Source organism: Apodemus sylvaticus, chromosome 5, assembly GCF_947179515.1.
Source record: "Apodemus sylvaticus chromosome 5, mApoSyl1.1, whole genome shotgun sequence".
NCBI classification, from domain to species: domain Eukaryota; kingdom Metazoa; phylum Chordata; class Mammalia; order Rodentia; family Muridae; genus Apodemus; species Apodemus sylvaticus.
Genome location: NC_067476.1, coordinates 33273634 through 33295286, shown reverse-complemented (window position 1 = coordinate 33295286; position 21653 = coordinate 33273634). Strand labels below are relative to the sequence as shown.

The window sequence follows — 21653 nt, the reverse complement described above, 5'->3', positions numbered from 1 at the left end:
TCACCTGAATAACTTCGGATGGCGGAGAAACAACTTAAAAAATGCTCAACTTAATTAGTCATCAGTGAAATGCAAATCAAAACAACCCTGAGATTTCACCTTACACCAGTCAGAATGGCTAAGATTAAAAACTCAGGAGACAGCAGGTGTTGGCGAGGAGGTGGAGAAAGAGGAACATTCCTCCACTGCTGGTGGGGTTGGAAATTGGTACAACCACTCTGGAAATCAGTCTGGCGGTTCCTCAGAAAACTGGGCACCTCACTTCCAAAAGATCCCACTATACCACTCCTGGGCATATACCCAGAAAATTCCCCAGCATGTAATAAGGATACATGCTCCACTATGTTCATAGCAGCCCTATTTGTAGTAGCCAGAAGCTGGAAAGAACCCAGGTATCCCTCAACAGAAGAATGGATACAAAAAATGTGGTATATTTACACAATGGAGTACTATTCAGCAATTAGAACCAATGAATTCAAGAAATTCTTAGGCAAATGGATAAAGCTGGAGAACATCATACTAAGTGAGGTAACCCAGTCTTAAAAGATCAATCATGGTATGCACTCACTAATAAGTGGATGTTAGCCTGGAAAACTGGAATACCGAAAACATAATCCACACATCAAATGAGGTACAAGAAGAGTATAAGGCAAAACCAGAACAGGAAAGTGGGAAGGGGTGTGTGGGAGAACAGGGGGAGGGATGGAGGCTTATGTAACTTTCAGGGAGTGGGGGATCAGAAAAGGGGAAATCATTTGAAATGTAAGTAAAAAAATAAATCGAATAAAAAAAATTTCAAAAAAAAACTAAAAATAAATAATTTTTTCTTTCTTTTTTTTAAATTTTTTTTCTTTATTGATATGTTTTTTATTTACATTTCAAATGATTTCCCCTTTTCTGGGTCCCCACTCCCCCACAAGTCCCATAATCCCTCTTCCCTCCCCCTGTTCCTCCATCTACCCATTCCTACTTCCCTGTTCTGGTATTCCCCTATACTGTTGCACAGAGTCTTTCCAGAACCAGGGGCCACTCCTCCATTCTTTTTGGACCTCATTTAATATGTGGATTATGTCTTGGGTATTAAAGTTTCTAGGTTAATATCCACTTATCAGTGAGTGCATACCATGATTGATCTTTTGAGACTGTGTTACCTCACTTAGTATGATGTTCTCCAGCTCCATCCATTTGTCTAAGAATTTCATGAATTCATTGTTTCTAATGGCTGAATAGTACTCCACTGTGTAAATATACCACATTTTTTGTATCCATTCCTCCAATGAGGGACACCTGGGTTCTTTCCAGCTTCTGACTACTACAAATAGGGCTGCTATGAACATAGTGGAGCATGTGTCCTTATTGCATGCTGAAGAATCCTCTGGGTATATGCCCAGGAGTGGTATAGCAGGGTCCTCAGGAAGTGTCATGCCCAGTTTTCTGAGGAACTGCCAGACTGATTTCCAAAGTGGTTGCACCATCTTACAATCCCACCAGCAGTGGAGGAGTGTTCCTCTTTCTTCACATCCTCGCCAACACCTACTGTCTCCTGAGTTTTTGACCTTAGTCATTCTGACTGATGTAAGGCGAAATCTCAGGGTTGTTTTGATTTGGATTTCCCTAATGACTTATGATGTTGAACATTTCTTAAGGTGTTTCTCAGCCCTCCAAAGTTCTTCATGTGAAAATTCTTTGTTTACTTCCATACCCCACTTTTTAATGGTGTTATTTGGTTCTCTGGGTTCTACCTTCTTGAGTTCTTTGTATATGTTAGATATTAGCCCTCTGTGGGATTTAGGGTTGGTGAAGATCCTTTCCCAATCTGTTGGTTGATGTTTTGTCCTTTTGACAGTGTCCTTTGCCTTACAGAAACTTTGTAGTTTTATGAGGTCCCATTTGTCAATTCTTGATCTTAGAGCATAAGCTACTGGTGTTCTATTCAGGAACTTTTCCCCTGTGCCCATGGCCTCAAGGGTCTTCCCCAGTTTCTTTTCTATTAGTTTCAGTGTGTCAGGTTTTATGTGGAGGTCCTTGATCCATTTGGAGTTGAGCTTAGTACAAGGAGTTAAGAATGGATCAATTTGCATTCTTTTGCATGCTGACCTCTAATTGAACCAGCACCATTTGTTGAAAAGACTATCTTATTTCCACTGGATGCTTTCAGCTCCTTTGTCGAAGATCAAGTGACCATAGGTGTGTTGGTTCATTTCTGGGTCTTCAATCCTATTCCATTGATCCGCTTGCCTGACATTGTACGAATACCAGTGCAGTTTTTATCACTATTGCTCTGTAGTAAAGTTTGAGGTCTGGGATACTGAATCCCTCTGAAGTTCTTTTACTGTTGAGAATAGTCTTAGCTATCCTGGGTTTTTTGTTATTCCAGATGAATTTGAGAATTGCTCTTTCTAGCTCTATGAAAAACTGGGTTGGGATTTTTATGGGGACAGCACTGAATCTGTATATTGCCTTTGGCAAGATGGCCATTTTAACTATATAAATGCCAATCCACGAGCATGGAAGATTTTTCCATTTTCTGAGATCTTCTTCGATAAAATAAATAATTTTTAAAAGATAAACAATATCAACAAATTCTTAAAAATAAATAATTAAATAAACAAGCAAACAAACAAATAAATAAATAAATAAATAAATAAATAAATAAGGCTGCTATAAACATAGTGGAACATGTGCCTTATTGTATGCCGGGGAATCCTCTGGGCATATGCCCAGGAGTGGTATAGCAGGGTCCTCTGGAAGTGTCATGCCCAGTTTTCTGAGGAACTGCCAGACTGATTTCCAGGGTGGCTGCACCATCTTGCAATCCCACCAGCAGTGGAGGAGTGTTCCTCTTTCTCTACATCCTCGCCAACACCTGCTGTCTCCTGAGTTTTTAACCTTAGCCATTCTGACTGGTGTGAAGTGAAATCTCAGGGTTGTTTTGATTTGCGTTTCCCTAATGACTTATGATGTTGAACATTTCTTAAGGTGCTTCTCAGCCATTCGAAGTTCTTCAGGTGAAAAAATCTTTGTTTAGCTCTGTACCTCATTTTTAATGGGGTTAGTTGGTTTTTCTGGGGTCTAACTTCTTGAGTTCGTTGTATATATTGGATATTAGCTCTCTATCAGATGTAGAGTTGGTGAAGATCTTTTCCCTATTTGTTGGTTGCCATTTTGTCCTTTTGACAGTGTCCTTTGCCTTACAGAAACTTTGCAATTTTATGAGGTCCCATTTGTCAATTCTTAATCTTAGAGCATAAGCTATTGGTGTTCTGTTCAGGAACTTTTCCCCAGTGCCCATGTCCTCAAGAGTCTTCCCCAGTTTCTTTTCTATTAGTTTCAGTGTGTCTGATTATATGTGGAAGTCCTTGGTATGACTCTAACCAAACATGTGAAAGATCTGTATGACAAGAACTTCAGGTCTCTGAAGAAGGAAATTGAAGAAGACCTCAGAAAATGGAAAAATCTTCCATGCTCGTGGATTGGCAGGATTAATATAGTTAAAATGTCCATCTTGCCAAAAGCAATATACAGATTCAATGCAATCCCATCAAAATCCTAACTCAGTTCTTCATAGAGTTAAAAAGAGCAATTCTCAAATCCATCTGGAATAACATAAAACCCAGGATAGCTAAAGCTATTCTCAACAGTAAAAGAACTTCTGGGGGAATCAGTATCCCAGACCTCAAGCAGTACTACAGAGCAATAGTGTTTAAAACTGTATGGTATTGGCACAGTGACAGGCAAGTGGACCAATGTAATAGGATTGAAGACCCAGAAATGAACCCACACACCTATGGTCACTTGATCTTCAACAAAAGAGCTGAAAACATCCAGTGGAAAAAAGATAGCCTTTTCAACAAATAGTGCTGGTTCAATTGGAGGTCAGCATGCAGAAGAATGCGAATTGATCCATTCTTATCTCCTTGTACTAAACTCAAGGTCTCAATTCCTAAAACCAAACACACATGTTCTACTGAAGCCACAGTAGCCAGGAGTTTGACCCTTCTGTTTATAGTCTTCTTCGAGCATAGACACAAATGATAGTGCGGTAAGCTAAGATAAAATACAAAGCAACTGTGAGGACATTTTGCAATTTCTAGTCACAGACGGAAACTTCACCTTTCATACATCTTCAAGAGTTCGTTGTCACTTCAGGCTCGAGGCAGGAATCAGCATTGTGAGTAACTAGAGAGTGCATTTATGATCAGGAACGTGGGCGGGCCCTATGTCACAGGAGTGGTCCTGCCTATCCCTCAAAGAACCACATGCTCTTGAAGTGACAGGCTTTTAAGGCACATTTCCACAAACAGACAAAAAATTATATAACCACCTTAAAAATGGAAGCGCCACTTAGACATGCTAATTCCATGTGGTTTACCAGACAGGCAAGTGTCTTATCTTGAAACTAAAGTCCTATTAAAAACTCAATTCTTTGTCTATTCAAAGAAAAATTCTTTGTAAAAAAAAAAAAAACTATTAAGAAAGGGATCAGGGGACACTAGCTTGGTAGAGCACTCTCCCTCACATCCACAAAGCTCTGGGTTCAGTTCTTAGCACTTTTCAAGCCAAGCATGATGGCGTATTCCTATAACCCTACCACGTAGGGGAAGTGGAGGCTGAAGGATGGGAAATTGGAAAGCATCCTTGACTACGTGGCAAGTTTGAAGCCAGCCTGGGTTACCTCTGACCCTCCCCCACTCAAAATAAGCAAACTATGCTCCTCACTCTTTGAGCATCTTTGTGGGGGGAGGGGTGGCGCACAGTGAGGGGATGGTGTTAGACTCTTATAGCGGCCAACCTCCATCCAGCCTTTTGGCAGAGGCCATCAGGGAATAGTCCTGAAAATCAAGGAAAACTCCAGGCCCCTACCATCTCATTCAAGTCTCTTCACAGAAATCATAAGGAAGGAGCCATGGTTTCATGATTCTCCAATTTCAGTTACCAGCTTCAAAAGTGTAAGACTTTGCCGGACATGGTGGTACTCACCTTTGATCACTTGGGGAAGCAGAGGCAGGTGAATCTCTAAGTTCAAAGACAGTCTGTTCTACATAGTGAGTTCCAGGATAGCCAAGGCTACATAGAGAAACACTGTCTCAAACAATAAATAATTTGTAGAGAGGGAAATGAGAAGTCGGGAAGAAGATGTGTAAAGAAGTGAGCTTCAGGACAATCAGCTTTGACATCCCTAGGGGATTCTGCTTTAAAAAGAATCTTTGCTAATGCCATGCACACCTGACAGTGCTAACCCTTGGAATGGTATGAAATAATAGGGCTAGATTTAGGACTCTCAGTTCCCTACTGATCTAAAAAAGCCCTCACATAGTTGACTGACACACCTCTTTAGGCCACTTTTTTCCCACCAGCCACAGGCTTTCCATGTCTTCTGTCATGCAGAGCAAGCTGGTTGCAAGCTTGGTAGGGTCAGGCAGAGGACGTGAGGCGAGTTGTCACAGATGAAAGAATGAGTCAGGTAACACATGGAACCACCAGGACTAAACTCAATGAAGACGGAAGTTCTCCTCCACTCCTGTGGTCATGGAGCATTAAAAACTGGTTGTGAACAAGGACTTTGAGCACAGTGCATCAACACACCATTCGCAGGAGCCGAACACACGAAAGGCCACTGCATCTTTAGTCTGTGCGGCCTCTGCCTACATCTGGGAACCCTCTGGGCCTGTGTATTTCAGCCTCCTCAGCAGGTACAGTAGTGCCTCTACAGTCCCCCCCCCCCCGACAAATCAATGCTATCTGTCCCAATCTCCTCAGATGACATTCATATTTCTGTACACTGATTGGCATCATTTTAGAAATCTGGTCCCAAAGGTTCACTAGAATACTGCACACACACACACAAAAATCACCCATCTGCACAAGGTGGCTACTAAGGTATGTTGAGGTAAAGAGTTCCATAGACTGTCAGAAGGCAAGCTACAGGAACACAAACGGGTAGGTAAATTTGGTCATAGTACTTATCTACAAAATTCCTGTAGTTGTTGTTTTTTTTTTCTTTTGGTGGTGGTGGGGTTGTTGGTTGGTTGCTTGGTTTTGAGACAGGGCTTCTCTGTGTAGCCCTGGCCATCCTGGAACTCACTATGTAAACCAGACTGACCTCAAACTCACAGAGATCTGCCTGCTGGGATTAAAGGCATGCACCACTACCGTCCAGCTACAGAATTCCCGTTGCACTTCTTATAACTAGAGAAGTCCTTATTGCTCTTCCTTGGAGCTTCCAGCCCTGACCTGTTGCTGCTCCACTGGAAAATGATTTCCCCTTTGACAACTGGCAGCAAAGAGTCCCAGATTTACAAAAAAAAAAAAAAGAAAAAAAAAAAGTCCTCAGCAATAGACTGGATTAATTTCCAATTGCCGTATGTCCTTGTCACCTTGTACAGAAAAGAGTTTAGAAAAGTCATCTTATCAAAGTTCACCTCCATGAGAAAAAAATAAACATGAAAAATGCAAAATATGTACAGTTCCTGGCAGTTCTCACACGGGGTTTTTCTATCAACATAAAAGTTTACACTTATGTAGTGACAGTACAGTGGATTCACCTTTATTGTACAGGTTTTTGCTTCAATGGGCTTATTTTACTTTAAAAAGAGTAAGTGTTTTTTCTTCCTTAACACATATGAGTTAGGGTCCCAGCCCTCCTGTAGTGCAGTAGAGTTTAGCAGCCTCCTCCCCCAGGTCTGGACTCAGGCTTCTGATGGCTCCTCTACTGCAGCACTCTAGGGGTCCCATTGGGAGTAGCTCCTGCCTTCTTGGGTAACTGACTCTGGGCCTTTTGAGACTTCACCATTTTCATCCTCACCTCAAAGACTTTATGGATTGCCTTCCAGAAGCAGTGGAAATTATAGCCAATAATCCCTTTTCTTTCAAAGCTTCCCTCCCTGACAAAGGAAACGAGCTCCAAGAACTTTGCAACCTCTTTTAAATAAAGAACCGTCGTGTTATTCAGCTTTATAATGGCCATCGAGTCCTTGTCATACGGAGCGCCTGCTCCATCTCTGAGACCATAAATACAAGAGATATCAATCACCACATCAATCATGTTGCAGCAGAGCTCGCAGGTCTGCATGTCCACCGGCGTGCTGTCGGTTGCAGTATAAATCTTACTGACCACGTCAAACAGAATTGCTTTCTCAATTCCAGAATTTGAGATAAAGATGTTCAGCAGATTCTCCAGCGTCAGGAGCTGTGGGATCCGTTTCTGAACCACTTTGCTAAAGGCTTCAAATATTCAAATATTGAATGATCATATATGCTTGTCAGATAAAAGCTCAGTGAATTTTTCTAATCCATCATCAGCCAGGCCCTCTGGTGAATGTCTCTTTGGGTTTCAGTTTTGTGATCATCTGACAGATCATCTACTTTATGAATAAACAACTCGAAGCTGATATCGGTGTTCACCTTGTAGGCCAGGGTCACTGTGAGATGGAGCTTGGCCAGCGTTTCCATATATTTATCCTGGGAGTCAATGACAAAAATCAGTGCTCCTGTTCCCCGGAAGATCATCTCATAGTCAAAGGTAGTATCAAAAAAGTCAATCTGCCCCGGGAAGTCCCAGATCTGGAAGTTGATGAAGGAGCTGTTGGAGCCGTCTTCCCTGAAGATCCTGTTGGTGCTCTCCAGTAATAGCATCTCGCTCGGGGACATTTTGTGAAAGAGGACTTTCTGTATGGATGACTAACAGCTCCTCCGGAGACCCATGAGCAGGATTCTGGGCTTTTCCTCAGTGCTGAAGGGGTTGCTAAAGTCCAGAACTCCCTCCTCCAGCCCACTGTCCAGCTTGGCATAAGAGGACTCGAGGGCCCATCCTCGTAGCCCACCAGCCCCACCAGCTCACCCTCCTCTTCGTCGTAGTCGCCTCACCCTGCAGCTGTGGCTTGCCCAGCACCTGGCTCATCACGCCCACGCTTGCCTTCGAGATCCCGCATGGTCCATGCCCGGTGAGTAAATGGGGTGGCAGTGGAGCCCAGCCCCCTCCCTGCCGCTGCTGCCCGATTAGACTTTTTCATTATTGGCCATCTGAAGGCAAGATGGCTCCAGCTCTACTAGTGTAAACCACAGAAGTTTGGCCAGGGTTCCTGCTCTTGTTATTTCTGCTTTAACTGCCACGATCTAATCCAGAAATTTGGGCTGAATATGTGCAGTCAGTGTTTCCATCAGTATGCTAAGGACATAGGCTTCATTAAGTTGAACTAAATGACCTTGAATGGATTTTTCAAGGGTGTTTGCCCAGAGAAACTCAGCTTGTTAGTCTTTGTACATGATAAAAATTAGTTAAGACCTTCAAAGAAAGAAAGAATAAAGATGTTTTTTTTTAAAGTATGACATTCTGATCACATTTTTTTCAGCCAAAGAAAGTCATGTGATTATGCCAAATTTCAGAGACCAGATGATGAAAATGTAGACATGCTTGATGATAGACAGCTCTACCAAGTAAATTAAATGTTTTCCCATGGGCATAATCAAGATGTGTCATAAACCCCAAATTACAATTAAACCAATTCTGGATACCTAACAAATGAAATAAAATCTATGTTAACACTTTGTCATGCCTAACATAATATTCCATAGCAGGTAGCATCCAAGAGAGTTTAATGACTAAGAGTGCGTGCCAAAAACATTACCTTCAACATTATGTATTCCTAGAAAATGCACTTTGGGTAAATTTAAATAAGGCACTGTGGTAGTGCTATGTACGTATGTGGGAGGGGGCATCCTGTGCATGAAAAAAGTCTCAGTTATAATATTGGTCCTTTTGACATGGCTGTGAATGAGACCCAGTGATTCTTACAGGTTTAATTTGAAGTGTCAGTTGCTACCGCTTGGCTATGATTGCAGGATGGGGGTCCATCTTCTGTATGCATCATTCCTAAGAGTAGCTATCAGGTACTTCTTGAGTACTACTTGTAACAGGTTATGGCTAGTAAGCCCATTTTAGTCTCTAAAGGTTTGCAGCTTCCCCTGTATCCTTGATGCACTCAGATACACAGAGTAGAAAATAATGTGTCCCTGCTAGACTTCCTAAAATAGGTCTCTTAGAAGACGTAGGAAACTGTGGGAAGGCTTTCATTTCCCTCTCCCTTCTGCTCTTCCAGCAGCATAGATGTAGTAAGACAATCTGGATTGGTTTACTTCAGGCACTGTGGTTATTAGCACAGTACCTGCTAATGTGCACTCAATCTAAACCCTTGCAGTGTGCAAGCACATCTCAAAATGAGCCTCACCCAAGCAAGCTGAAACTATTAAACCCCCAATCCCATGCCTGAAAATAGACTGGAGAAAATTGTATATGAAGAGAGGGAGGCACTGCAACAGCAAAGCAATGCTGGCACATCCTGACACCTCTCAACCCCATCTCTAATAAAGCCAGGCCACTGTAATTCTCAGGTTCCTGTGGGGATATGTTATCTTAACATCAATCCTATGGCATTATCTTTTGGAACATTGAAAGTGTGTCTCTGTTAGGGAAGCACCTGCAAATGGTGGGCAGCAGAAACCTTCAAATGGCTGAAGAGGAAAATGTCTAGTCTGACTCATAAACCTAAGGGCATTTCTGGCATCACTGGGTACAGAAGTCCAACAGCAGCAGCAAGAATCTGTCCTTGCACCTCTCATATCTTCTCCCCTTTACCTGGATGCTTTCTCAAACAGAATTTCCCAGCATAGTCTAAAATAAAATACCAGAGCGCCAACACCGTTATACCCAACTAGGAGTCCTAATGGAAAATTCCTCAGTTCTTCACTAGTTCCAACAGGAGTATAGAAGTAAGTTCCTTGTGGTCAAATCCTGTGCCATGGAAACATCCTTTAAAACAAGCTCATAGCAATACTGGATCTTCACTGGGGCTCATACATACATCCTGTTATTGCCCTGTGTCATGGAGATCCTGCAGCTTTAGATCTGCAGGACCAGCCGCTTCTTGCACTCTAGCAGTTCACAGATGGGATAGATGTTGTGGTGGGCAGACGTAGAGCCCTAGAACTGAATCTGCATACAAGCTGAGTAGGTCAGCCCACCAGCTCCCGTGTGCCTATACCACTAGGACCAGCTCTCCAACTTTGTCCAGGAAATGGACAGGGCCAGGTCCTGGCTCTCAAGGTGGAAGCAGGATGGGTGGTTCATTAGTACCTTTGTGCCGCCCAGGCAAGGTGCTACACCTGGTGAGGGGCAGGTCCAACTCTCCTGCTCTCCCACCCATGATACTGCAGGAACAAGGGGCAGGGAGTACATCTTTCTCAAGCCTGTGTCATTGCATGGCAGATGAGGGGCAGGGCCAAATCTCCCACACTCGTGTCCTTGGGACTGGCTCACTCCTGCTTCTGCCTAGGCAAGGTGCTGATTGTTTTCCCAAGTGCTGAAGCCAGGGAAGGCTGGGGCCAGCTCTCCAGCACTCAGCCCTGTGGAGCCAGCTCTCTGGCACACATGCCACCAGTGCAGACTGTCTCATGCTGCCTTAGCAAGGGGTGGGGCCAGATTAGCCCAGTATTTAGATAGAAACATGGCTTCAGGCTGCAGTCCATACCACAGACATCCACATGGCCTTTGGTAGTAGCACACACTTCAGACAACAACACAGCCTCTGACTGTGATAGGAGCATAGATCCAGACATGGTTCCCTGCTGCAGCATGGGCCCGAATGTCACCATGACTAGAAGTGAGCTTAAAGCATTTAAAAACCTAAACTTTAAGAAACAAGATTACAATTGAAAATTAGACTATAGGAATTATATATAAAGTTCTCAAAGAAGAGTTGCACATAGAAAAAATAGTTTTAAGTGCTCACCATCCTTATCCATCAAGGAAATGGAAATTAAAAATACTTTGATATTCTGCTTCACCATAGTCAGAAGGGTAATCATTAAAAATATAAATGCCAATTAATGTTGATGTTGACATGGGGGAAAGAGAAGTCTTACCACTGTTGGTGAGAGTAGAAACTAGTCCAGGCACATTGAAACTCAATATAAAAGTTTATTGATTAGCTACAAGGAGAACTATGAAGGTTTATCAATAAGCTAGGAATAGAACCCATATGGTCCATACACCACTCATAATAATATACCAAAAGGACTCTATATCCTCCTACAGAGCCAGGTCCATATCTGATTCATTGCTGCTCTATTCACAATAACTAGGAAATAGAATTACCCTGAATATTCATTAACTGATGAACAGATAACTAAACCATGGTACATATACACAATGGAAATTTACTCTACTTATACAAAGAATTTGCAAATATGAAGTTTTCAGGAAATAGATAATATACAGTGTAAAGTAACAAAGGCTCAGAAGTCATATGTCACACATCTCTCATACATAATTATAACTTTTACTAATAGATTTACTTAATCTCCAGTGTCTGTAAGAATCTAGAAGTGGCAATAGTGGTATCACTGCTCTAGGAGTAACTAGATTATTTCTGTTTGGATCTAGGCCAGACATTCATACACTGTACTATGAACCCAATTAAAGGTCCATAACAAAGGAGGTCATAGGTTCCAAGAGTCAGTCTTCTATTTTTGTTTCCAAATGAACATATCATTAAATTGTTACCTAAATACTTCTGTTTATACTCATATAAGGTCAAAGAAGTTCTTTACAGCTGTGGTTATAGCAGATATTCATAGCATGTTAAAATGCTAAGAAAAATGATTTTTGGGTGCTCAGCATTAAATAAGACACATATATTACCGCCTCTAAGGCTTGGAGAAAATCACAATAGAGCAAACAGAAAGAACCCAAGAGCCAGATGCCAAACATCCTACTTAGTTCGTCTGAACATGGCTTTAGGAGGTGAATTTGAAGTCTGGAAAGACTAGGGATCAAAGGCATGAAGATCAGAGGCATGAAGAATGGACGTTTTTTGATGGGCTTACCAGTCAATGTGGTATAGATGAGAAAAGGATGCGGGACATGTGAGTGTTTAGATAGAAACTTCCAAAACGTATAGGAAAAAGAATATACAAGATGTGCAGCATGTATAAATGGAACTCTCAGAAAACTAGAAAGTATGAAACAGACGCATTTGAAACAATAATAACTGTGAACTTCCCAAGTGAATGTCTGACATGGGAACATGGATCCAGAACACAGTGTGAGTAAATGCTGGAAAACTACACCTAGGCTTATCATTATCAAAGTAAAGAAAATGAAAGTCTTGAAAGAAAATAGGTCTTGGAAAATATTACCTACAAAGCATCAAAGATAAGCATTACATCCCACTAAGAAATGGGGTAAGCAAGAATAAAGTTCAGTGGGTAATTTAAGCAATGAGGGAGAAAGCAACTTAGGACTCTGGCTGTGGCATCATCCTTCGAAAGTGAAAAAGAAAATCCTCTTTGGGTATACAAGACTTGGGTGACTACTATCAACACACCCAGCATGGAAGTTTAAAAAAAATAGGGATGTAAAATGTGTCCAAAAATTAGGTCTGAACAAACAAGGAAACAAAAAGTGAAAAATATAAAAGAAGAAACAATTGGAGATAAAATAAAAATGTTTGGTTTTCTTATTCTTAATTGATCTACAGGAAAAGACAGGTTCAAAATAATAGGGACAATGTGGTGTGTGTGTGTGTGTGTGTGTGTGTGTGTGTGTGTGTAAAATCAATGACATTTCAAGAACAGGAAAGAGAAAACAATTCCTATGCCATGATGCTATTTGTGAACCGATGTAGTATTATTGAACATGAACTTGGATTAGTTATAGGTGGCACATTGCAAATTTAAGGCAATCCATAAGAGGTCAGGAGTACAACTGACAGACTGTCTTAGTCAGTGTTCTATTGCTGTGAAGACACACTATGACCATGGTAACTCTTAGACAGCATTCCATTGGGGTTTGCTTACAGTTTTAGAGGTATAGAACATTGTCAACAAAGAAGGAAAGATGGTGGCACACAGGCAGACATGGTACTGGAAAAGTAGCTGAGAGTTCTATATCTGGATCTATAGGCAACAGAAAGAAAGAGACCCTGGGTTTGGCATGAGCTTTTGAAATATTGAAGCCCACCCCCAGTAACTTCCTTGAACAAGGCCAAATCTCATAATCCTTTCCAATAGTACCACTCCCTGGTGAACAGGCTTTCAAATCTATGAGTCTATGGAGGGTATTCTCAATCAAACCACCACACTAACAAGAGAGACTGTGAGCAAGCCCCCAGCTAAAACCTTTCTCTGGTCTGATTTGCCTTGATCATGGTGTCTCTCTTCATAGCAATAGAACAGTAACTAAGAATAAAAGTTGATACCAGGAACCAAGCTTTTGCTGTGACAGATCTGACCATGCTACTTGTCAGAGAAATGGGAAAATTTTGAGACATTGTACTAGAAACACCATTAGATGTTTTAAGTGGGGCTTTATTGGTCACCCTACTAGAAATATGGATATTACTAAGGGCAATTTGAATTGTGGAGGCCCAGCTCAAGAAGTTTCAGGGGGCATAATTTAAGTAAGTAGTCTAGAGATCATTCTTGTGATATTTTGGCAAAGAATATAGCTGAGATTTACCCTTGTCATAAAAATCTGCCTGAAACTAAACTGAAGAGTTTTAGATTAATGGCACTGCCAGATGTGACTTCAAGACAGCCTCATATTGACTCTGTCCTGTGATTTTTAGCAATCACTCTTATTCAGATCTATAATGAAAAGGAGCCACCCAAAGAGAAATGCAAAATGTACAGTGTGACTGTTTTTTTTAAACCTACTTTTAATGATAGTTTTTAAATGCTTTAACCTCCCTTGTTGCCCTTCACCCACCAGAGGTAGTGGAAAAGAAAGGACATGGGGAAAATGACCCTGTTTAGAAAGGTTCTTTAAAGCAACTCCTGTCTGTGTTGCCTAGAAATCAGCAGTTCAGTTCACAGGTTAGCAGGTAGTAGCACCTCGATCCATTCACAAAAACTTCACAGATACACCAGCAGCCTCCATCTCTGTCCATGGAGTCCATTTTATATTCTCTCCAAACATCACATATTCTCCACAAGTCTTGCCTCAGCATGCACATCTGTCTCAATTAACATCACTCTGCCAATTAGCCTGAGTGTGAGAAAGAGGCAAGAAACTCCAGCACACCACCAGAAGTTTTTGGTGGGTTTCTCTCTATGGAGTCCCAATAAATGGAACTCAACTATGCAATGTAAGGTGTAGCAATACATTTGTGTTGTTAGCAAAGGATCCTTCATCACATGTCCTTTCATGAGCTTACTTTAGTAGATATTCTCTCCTTTGTCTGCTTCAGCTAAATATTCTTTCATAAGTCTGCCTTAGCCTTTCACCTGTGTCCACTTCAGGAAAACACTCCTTCATGTGTTTGCCTGAGCAAAACACCATCCAATTCAACTGACTTTCAAAGAACCCTTGAGTTTTCGGTTAAGTACAGTTTGAGGAGAAAAGAAGCACCAAGCATTGTAATGGAGCTAAGTCCAATGATCAAGGAGATAAAAAGTTCTTTTTAAATGATGCTAAACAGAATAAATGTAATAATAGCCATAAGGTAAGACACCACCCAGCAAACCTTCCAATTTGTGAAAGGGATTTGTTTTTAAAGTTTAAGCAGCAAAGGAAATCTTCATCAACAGAAAGCAGGTATAAATGTATTTGAATGAGGGGCTGAGCTCCAGCCCATGCAAGTAGCAGAACATGGAAGCTTTGGTCACATGGTTCTGGCTTTAGAGTAAAGAATACAAGAAAGGGATTTGGAAGCCCCCTCAATGGCTAAGGACAGCTATTGAAACTAGATATGTATCAGGGATGTCACTGCATGAAGGCCAGAGAAAGCCATTTCATGGAGAGCTGTGAGGGTGAAGCCTTGTTTTTGTTGAAGACGTCAAGATCTTAGAGATATCAGAAAACTGCCAAGAAAAGCTTCAGACTGGTGTGGAAACAGCTCAGAAGAATGAGACAACAAAAAGAGATCAGGGGATACAAAATGTAAAAAATAAATATGCTATTTGCAGATGATATGATAATATACATAACCAACCCCAAAAATTCTACCAGAATACTTTTTCATCAGATAAACAACCTCAGCAAAGTGGCAAGATATATAATTAACTCAAATAAATTAGTAGTCTTCCTTGATACAAATGATAAACAGGCTGAGAAAGAAATTAGGGAAACAACTCCCTTCATAATAGCCACAAATAATATAAAATATCTTAGAGTAAGTAATCAAACAAGTGAAAGAATATGGTAATAACTTCAAGTCTCTCAAGAGAGAAATCGAAGAAGATCTCAGAAAATGGAGAGATCGCACATGCTCATGGACTGCAGAATTAACATATTAAAAATGTCCATGCTACCAAAGGCAATCTACAGATTCAATGCAATCCCTATCAAAATCCCAACACAATTCTTCAAAAGCATAGAAAGAACAATTCTCAAATTCATCTGGAAAAACAAAACACCCAGAATAGCAAAAACAATTCTTTTTTGTTTCTTTGTTTGTTTGTTTTTGTTTTTATTAGATATTTGCTTTATTCACATTGCAAATGTTATCCCCTTTCCTCATTTCCCCTGCTAAAAATCCCCTATCTCCTACCCCTGCTCAACAACCCACCCACTCCCAGTTTCCTGGGATTTCCTGGCATTCTCCTACACTGAGCCTTCACAGAACCAATGGCCTCTCCTCCATTGATGTCTAAAAAGTCCAGTCTCTGCTACACATGTAGCTGGAGTCATGGGTGCTCTTTGGTTGGTAGTTAGTCTTTGGGAGCTCTGGGGGTACTGATTCACAGACCACATGCAGCTCAAGAAGAAGTAAGACAAAAGTGTAGATACATTGGTCCTTCTTAGAAGGGGGATCAAAATACCCATGGGAGGAGTTTCAGAGAAAAAGTGTGGAGCAGAGACTGAAGAAGGCCATTTAGAGACTGCCCCACCTGGGGATCCATCCCATATACTGCCAGTGCCTGACAAATACAGAAGTTGATGCTCACAGCCAACCAATGGACTGAGCACAGGGTCCGCAATGGAGGAGCTAGAGAAAGGACCCAAGGAGCTGAAGGGGTTTGCAGCCCCATAGGAGAAACAACAATATCCGAAAACAATTCTTAACAATAAAAGAACTGCTGGGGAAATCACCATACCTGACCTCAAGCTGTTAAAATACTGTAATAGTGATAAAAAAAAACTGCATGCTATTGGTACAGAGACAGACACATTGACCAATGGAGTAGAATGGAGGACCCAGGAATGAAACTACAGACTTATGGACACTTGATCTTTGACAAAGAAGCCAAAAATATACAGTGGAAAAAAGGAAAGCACCTTCAATAAATTGTGCTGGTCTAACTGGCTGTCTGTATGTAGAAAAATGAAAATAGACCCTTATTTGTCACCTTGCACAAAGCTCAAGTCCAAGTGGATCAAAGACCTCAACATAAAACCAGATACACTCAATCTAATAGAAGAAAAAGTGGGAAAGAGCCTTGAACTCATTGGCACAAGGGGAAATTTTCTAAACTGAACTTGAATGGTGTATGCTCTAAGATCAAGAATTGATGAGTGGGACCTCATGAAACTGGAAAGCTTCTGTAACATAAAGGACATAGTCAAATCGGCAACCTACAGATTGGAAAAAATCTTCACTAACCGCACATCCAGGGTATATGAAGAACTCAAGAAGCTAACCACCAATAAAACAAAATAACCCAATCAAAAATATGGGTTATACAAAGGATTCCCCGGCATGCAATAAAGACACATGCTCCATTATGTTCATAGCAGCCTTATTTATAACAGCCAGAAGCTGGAAAGAACCCAGATGCCCCTCAAAGGAGGAATGGATACAGAAAATGGGGTATGGTTACACAATGGAATACTACTCAGCAATTAGAAACAATGAATTCACAAAATTTTTAGGCAAATGGTTTGATCTGGAAAATATCATCCTAAGTGAGGTAACCCAATCACAAAAGAATACACATGGAATGCAATCTCTGATAAGTGGATATTAATTAGCCCAGAAGCCCTGAATACCCAAGGCACAAATTGCATAACAAATGACTCCCATGAAGAAGTATGGAGAGGGTCCTGATCCTGGAAAGGATTGATCTAGCACGGGAAGGGAATATAAGGACAGAGAAAAAGGAGGGAGGTGATTGGAGAAGGGATGGAGAGAAGAAGGTTTATGGAACATATGGGGAGAGGGGATCCGGGAAAGGGGAAATCATTTGGAATGTAAACAAGAATATAGAAAATAAAAATATTAAAAAAAAGTTGCCATGGTCATGATGTCTCTTTGCAGCAATGAAACCCTAAGACAGAAGTACTAATGAATTTTGTCAATACAAGGAATAAATTGTACCTGTATTATACAATATTTTAGAAAACATGAACAAAAGACATACTTCCTAAACTTACCATAATACCATTATGTAACATTAAAAGACAGCTATCTCATAAGACATAAAACACCCTAAAAATATTGACAAGTGAACTACAAAAACATAAATGTATTAGTCAAAATCAAGTGTAATATATCCCAGGTATCAAGACTGTTTTAACATTTGAAAATCAATCTATCCATCATAACAATAAGTTAAAGAGAAAAAGTCACATGACCATGTCAACAGATGTAAAAAGACTATTGCAAAATCTAATGCATAATATTAGTTTAAAACCACTAGCAACACAGAAACAAGCTGAGAAAGGTTGTCTACCCTAGCTCTAGTTCTGGAGAAACCAGTGCCCTCTTCTAGTATCCTCTTTTGGCTCTTGCACACACATGGTGCACATAAATTCAAGCAGGCAAATACATATACACACAAATTAAATAAATAGAGCTTATTATTAAAAAATATAAATTACAGCTCTCTGCTTCAACCTCTTCCAGAAACATCTGTATCCTGTGCAGCCTCATCACATAGACAAGATAGTGAAGGTCAGTGTGAAAGGATTTGGCCTTCTGTATTTGGCAAAGTGGAGCCAGACAATCATTGCCATCAGCGACCCCTTCATGGACCTCAACTACAAATTCAATGGCAAAGTCAAGGCTGAGAATGGGAAGCTTGTCATCAATGGGAAGCCCATCACCCGTCTTCCAGGAGTGAGATCCTGCAAGCATCAAATGGGGTAATGCTGATACTGAGTATGTCATGAAGTCTACTGGCATCTTCACCACCATGAAGAAGGCTGGGGCCCACTTGAAGGGTGGGACCAAAGAGCCATCATCTCTGCCCCTTCTGCCAATACATCCATGTTTGTGATGGGTGTGAACCACGAGAAATATGACAACTCACTCAAGATTGTCAGAAATGCATCATGTACTACCCACTGCTTAGCTCCCCTGGCTAAGGTCCTCCATGACAACTTTGGCATCATGGAAGGGCTCTCATGACCATGGTCCATGCCGTCACTTCTACTCAGAAGACTCTGGAAAGCTGTGGCATGATTGCCATGGGGCTGCCCAGAACATCATCCCTGCATCCACTGGTGCTCTCAAGGCTGTGGGCAAGGTCATCCCAGAGCTGAATGGGAAGCTTTCTGGCATGGCCTTCCATGTTCCTACCCTCAGTGTATCCATTGTGATTCTGACATGCCACCTGAAGAAATGTGCCAAGTATGATGACACCAAGAAGGTGGTGAACAGGCATCTGAAGGCCCACTAAAGGACATCCTATGTTACACTGAGGACCAAGTTGTCTGTGAATTCAACAGTATCTGCCATTCCTCCACCTTTGAAACTGGGGTTGGCATTGCTCTCAATGACAACTTTGTAAAGCTCATTTCCTGGTATGACAATGGATACAGCTACAGCAACAGGGTGGCCTACATGGCATCCAAGGAGTAAGAAGCCCTGGACCACCCAATGCAGCAAGGACACTGAGAGCAAGAGAGAGGCTTTTGGTTGTGAGGAGTTCCTGTCCCAACTCAGGCCCCAACACTGAGCATCTCCCTCACAATTTCCATCCCAGACCCCCATAATAACAAACGGTGCCTAGCCCTCCCTACTCTCATGAATACCATCAACAAAGTTTGCTGCACCCAAAAATATATATACATATAAATTATGAGCATATTACAAGATGTTTAATATCGTTTGTAAATAAGAAATTAAAATTATAAGTAGCATTGAGATGTTACTATATACCTATTATATTGACCCAAATCTAAACCACTAACAGTTTGAAATTCTGAGGAGAATGTGGAGCATCAGGGCCCCTTGTTCAGTGACAGAATGATAACTAGCACAGCCTCTGTAGAATCCGTAAGGGTAACCGTTGGTGGTCAACAGGATCATTACAAGGTGGGAAGACCCACACATACACTGCAAGGTGCCCTCCCCTGGCCTGGATGCTGGAATGCATCAATGGAAGATAGGACCAGAACAGCAGCAGGCATTCATCACACTCTGCTTCCTGACTGTGGATGCCATGTGACCAGCTGCCTCAAGTTCCTGCCACTTCCTTGCCTTGGTGGACAGACAGTATTGAATTGTGAACTAGAACAGTCTTTCTCCTTTAAGATGCCTTTGCTCAATGCTGAAGAGGATGTGGAGAAAGAGGAACACTTCTCCATTGCTGGTGGGATTGCAAGCTGGTAAAACCACTCTGGAAATCAGTTTGGCAGTTTCTCAGAAAATTGGACATAGCACTAGCAGAGGACCCAGCTATACCACTCCTGGGTATATACCCAGAAGATGCTCCAACAGGTAATAAGGATACATGGTCCACTATGTTCATAGCAGACATATTTATAATAACCAGAAGCTGGAAAGAACCCAGATATCCCTCAACAGAGGAATGGATACAGAAAATGTGGCACATTTACACAATAGAGTACTACTCAGCTATTAAAAACAATGAATTTATGAAATGCTTAGGCAAATGGATGGAGCTAGAAAATATCATCCTGAGTGAGGTAACCCAATCACAAAAGAACGCACATGGTATGCACTCACTGATAAATAAATATTAACCCAAAAATTTTGAATACCCAAGATACAACTCACAGACCATGTAAAGCTCAAGAAGAAGACCAAAGTGTGGATACTTTAATCCTTATTGGAAAGTAGAACAAAATACCCATGGCTCACAGCCACCCAAAAGAATGAGCATAGTGTCACCAATGGAGCAGCTAGAGAAAGGACCCAAGGAGCTGAAGGGGTTTGTAGCCATAATATGTACCAACCAGTACCCCCAGAGCTCCCAGGGACTAAACTAGTACACATGGAGGTACCCATGGCTCCAGCTACATATGTAGCAGATGACCATTTCAAACATCAACAAGAGGAGAAGCCATTGGTCCTGTGAAGGCTCAATTCCCTAGAATAGGGGAATGCAAGTCAGGAAATTGGGGGAATGGGGCAGTGAACAGGGTGAGGGGGTGGAATAGGGGGATTTCAGAGGGGGTAACATGGAAAGGGGAAATCATTTGAAATGTAAATAAAGCAAATATCTAATAAAAAAAGAAAAACCTAGAAAAAAGATGCCTTTGCTCAAGTGTTTTATCACAGCAACAGAAAAAGGAACAAATTCAGAAACCAAAGTGGCAGATTCTTGTGAATACTAAATACATTGTTTCCATACAATTCAGTGATTGCACTTCATAGTGTTTACCCAACCCAATCTGAAATGCATGTCCACACAAAGACCCACATATCAAGTGTTTATATCAGCTTTATTTTTACTTGCCAAATTTGGAAGCAATTCAGCTATACTTCAGTAAATGAGCAGATCAACTCTAATACATTCAGATTACTCAACACTAAAACAAGCTCTCGAGCAACAAAAGGCTATAGAGGAAACATAGATGCACATTAATCAGTGAGAGAAGTCGAGCTCAGAGGATACTTACTGTGTGACTCCAGTCATACAACATCCTAACAATGATAGAATCATGGCAATTAAAAGAACACAGTTTACAGGGATGAAAAAATTTATAGGCAGAACACAGAGGATCTTCAGGTTGGTGAAGCAATTCTGTGAGCACTGTGATTTATACATAGATATTTGCCCAAATCCATTTTACACAAATCAATGAATAAACCCTACTGTAAACCATAAGCTCTAGTTAATGATGTATTAATATATATTCATGGAAAGGGGATATCATTTGAGCTATAACAGGCATATCACTTTGGTGTAGGATGTTGATAGTGAGGAGGTTTAAGCACAGACACTTATACACAGAAATAGGGTATGAGAAACAATTATCTAGACTTTCCACTCATTATTACTATACATCTAAAAGCAGTTTATTGATTCTCAAATTAATGGCAGTGCAATCCTAATTAAAGCCTATTGCTCCGTTTTCTACAAAGTTTGAAGCACAGATGTGCTCATTCAACAATAAGTATCAGCATCTGCCAGGTATCCAGTTTCTAGTCTCTGTCTTAAAGAAGACTTCATATTATCATTTTAATTAGGTCATCTTCCGTAATCACCTATAGAGAGAAGGGCCTTGATCTCTCTAAAATACTGTTTAGACACTTGAGTACCGGTCCATATAATTGTGTTTATAAACATGTTTATGAAATCTCATAACATGTAAGTTCATGTAGTATCTCCCAGACATGTGTGGATAGTAAACAAAAAAGGGAGGGGTTATGAAGCAACTGAGAAGTTGAATTTTCACTTTAAAAGGCTTTACCCTGGAGCCTAGGGAGATATTTCCTTAGGTAAAATGCCACCCAAGCATAAGG

At 41.1% G+C, this 21653-nt stretch overlaps 1 pseudogene; it reads right to left on the bottom strand.

Moving 5' to 3' along the window:
- Positions 1-6709: 6709 nt before the first annotated feature.
- On the bottom strand, positions 6710-7900 carry LOC127684749 (ras-related GTP-binding protein D-like; annotated as a pseudogene).
- Positions 7901-21653: the final 13753 nt, after the last annotated feature.